The sequence below is a fragment of the Pholis gunnellus genome (assembly GCF_910591455.1).
Source record: "Pholis gunnellus genome assembly, chromosome: 17".
In the NCBI taxonomy this organism is placed as follows: domain Eukaryota; kingdom Metazoa; phylum Chordata; class Actinopteri; order Perciformes; family Pholidae; genus Pholis; species Pholis gunnellus.
This window is the reverse complement of record NC_136544.1, coordinates 9,673,127-9,676,419: the sequence shown is the minus strand read 5'-3', so window position 1 is coordinate 9,676,419 and position 3,293 is coordinate 9,673,127.

The window sequence follows — 3,293 nt, the reverse complement described above, 5'->3', positions numbered from 1 at the left end:
ATTTTAATTGTGGGTTAACAATATTTATTTTGCTCCGTGATCTTTTTCTTTCTAGTCATGGCTCAGTCGCGTGGGCTAAGTGTTGGCTCTCCTGGGAGAGCAAGAGGGTGCTTATTTCTTTGCTTTTTCCCCCCTCTGCCTTTGTCATAGAGAGGCAGCACATTAACCTCGGATCCGATTAAGGGTTGTAACAGAGCCAGGTCGCCGAGTGGCCAAGCGCCCGGGCTCCTCGGGGCTCCTCTGGGCTCAGATTAGGCCTGACCCCCTGACCGACGTGTCAGTAGCAGATAATAAGCTTAGCTTTATCAGCCCCATTTGTCTCCCCGAGGGTCCACACGGTCCAGCCTCACCCTGCTACGTCCGGCGGGTGTAAACTCTGGGAGCAGCACAGGGGTTAATGCTCAGATAAGAATCGTGTTGCTTTATCGGCTCTCACTGGAGGCTCCTCAGCCGAGAGCGGCTCTGGAAGAAACAGTGTTAATATACCCAGGGGGCAGATACGCTGTGAAGATGCACTTAGGAACGATAGGAACACTATTCATAAAGTCATAATTTTGTCTCTTACAATAACACCCGTTCATTTGTTACATGTCAAACAGCCCTGAGTGGATTTCATTGAAATGTAGAGAAAAGATTAACCTCACCACTGCATCCTGTAACAGTTTCCCAAACCACAAATTTGTTTGGCATTTGCTTGTTTATATATACTTTTTTAGGTTTTGTTATGTCTCATGACTCACGGCTACATTTTGCCACTGCCGTGTTTTTCAAATTGATATTGATCGGCCCAGGACGGGAGCTGTACTCACAGATCAAAACAAGGTGACGTATACCTGTTGCAGACTGGCCCGCAGGGAGACGGCCTCATTCTCAGGGAACATGTTTATTTTTCTCTTGTAGTTGTTTTAGATGTCCGTGATGATCACTAAGCAAGTAAATTGGGGTAATGAAAGAGGTTTGCATGTAGTGATTAATTCTGAATGTCATTTAGTGTAATTACAGCTATAATTCCTGAGTTTTTTAACAGACATCAAGTGATGCTAAATTGAAGGTTGAATCTCAGCTGCAGTCGACACTTAACTGATTTCCCCTTAGACATCATCAACAAAAAAAAAATTCATGAGAATATCTTGTGATAAGTGATGCGCAAATTATACACCGGCAACAATGGGCAAGAGAGGGACTGACAAAAGGGAAAAAGATGAGGACAGAAGAGGTGCGAGGGGGAGTTTCACATCCTAATCAATTACTCTGTTCGCTCACCTGTGGTTTGCATATGTTGTTGATGGGGAGGGGATTATCAGGCAAAAGAGAGAAGAGATGAGGAGATGAGTGAAGCTGCTAGATTAATATCCTGCCACGGCAGCCCAGGGAGAGATTAATTTCCTCTTTACCACCATTTAAAATGAAGCGCATGCATCGGGGTCAGGAGTTGCTTTAATGGAGAGAAAGAGAGTGATCTTTTTGCTGCATGCCACGAGGGCTGAAAGGTAAGACAATGGATATCATTGGTCCGCTGGTGAGCTTGGAGAAAGTCCGCCCAAGCGCCTTTTGCCCTGTGTGTGTATTTGTGTGTGTCTGAGCAAAGGTGTGATTGATTGGATCTCTGAGTGCATGTGCCACTGGGAAGCAGAAGAAAGGACCTAAGAGTGTGCAGGCATGTGAGAAGATTGAAACGCGTGTGTGTGTGTGTGTGTGTGTGTGTGTGTGTGTGTGTGTGTGTGTGTGTGTGTGTGTGTGTGTGTGTGTGTGTGTGTGTGTAAGGGGTGTGTGGCGTGACACGCTTCTTGAGATTTAATTTGATTAAATGAGAGTGCTGTCACTGTAACCAATGAGAAAGATGATCTTACTGCCTTTTCTGCAATATTAGGCTGATGAAAATGATGGCATTTTTTAGATCTTATGCTCCATGTCGTGTAATATTTGGTGGAATTGGAGCGGAGAATTCATCATTGGAGACCTAATTGGAGATGTAGGAACTGGAGGACTAATTGGACAATATAGTGTAGAAGTAGCTCGTCATGCAGTTTATTTTAGAGGATCGCTAAATCTGCAAATCCATCACAATTAGTCACAAGAATAAGACTTTCACTATAATGTTAAATTTAAGATAAAAACATTAAAAAAGAGCAACACTTCACTATTAATTCCCTTACTGAGCATTTATAAGCAAGCTGACTGGTTTACAACTGTAATGAAGTTGTAAGATAAGTGTTGACTATCTATCAACTCTTTTTGGTTCTTGAGTGAGTGGAGGCTGGTTTATTGACAGATAATGAATGACAAACACAACTGTGATGATATAAAACATGTATTCAGAGGAGAAGTTGCAATTGCTAACAAATACTGAATGTTAATAAAGAAATATCCTCAAAGCTGTGTCAAACTTTTTTTTTGCCCACACTGCATATGAATGTGAAGTGTTTCATGTTAAAGTGATTAACTCATCATCAAAAAATGAATTGCATGAAGTGTTACTAAAAGAAAGTTTAGTACAATTTAGTATTTTTACAGAGCTTTAAACATTTTCATAGAAAGATCTGAAGAATGAATTTGACTGAATCTTTGACAGAATCATGCAAAGTATTAATAACTCGTGTTTTCTGGTGTATATGCTTGTATTTAAATACAAGCTAATTAACGTGAGAGGAATGGCAGGTCCCAATCGTCTGGTTTAAATGTCGTTACGTATCGTGCCTTTAAAGTCCTCATTTGTCCAACGCAAGACCGGCTTCACTGGTTATCACATTCTGGTTGTCAGCTCACCATTCAAGTGCTCAGTCATTAGCGAGCTGCCATTATAAATCTTCCCCCTTATTAGAAACGCTGAAAGCTCAATAGCTGGAAATGCAGCCACTCACAAACACTCTATCAAACCGTTGCCTTATTGATCGGCCTCTCTCGTCTCGTTCACCTGGGCTCAGATGGATGGACCTCAGAGTGTCAGTCAGTCCTGTGAGTCAGATGCCGCTGCATCTGCCTCCTTACAGTTGCTTCCTGCGGCGATGGCTCTGCTCAAATGTCAAAGTAAATGAGCTGGCCAGGCTGTGCTACCCGATGTGCTCATCAGGCCACTTTCTCCTCCTGGATTGTTACTATCTTATATCAACCACACATGCACAACTCTCCCCACCCCTCCAAATCCCTCCCCCCCCCGTGGCTCTCCGAGGCCCTGGGGGTCATTTGCTCGGTTTAATTAAAGGCCTGTTAATTATTTAGTCCGCTCCGGGGGGGGCGAGTCCATCCTTGGCCTTCAGTTTGATCAGTGGGTGACTTGTTGAGTGCAGAAGAAG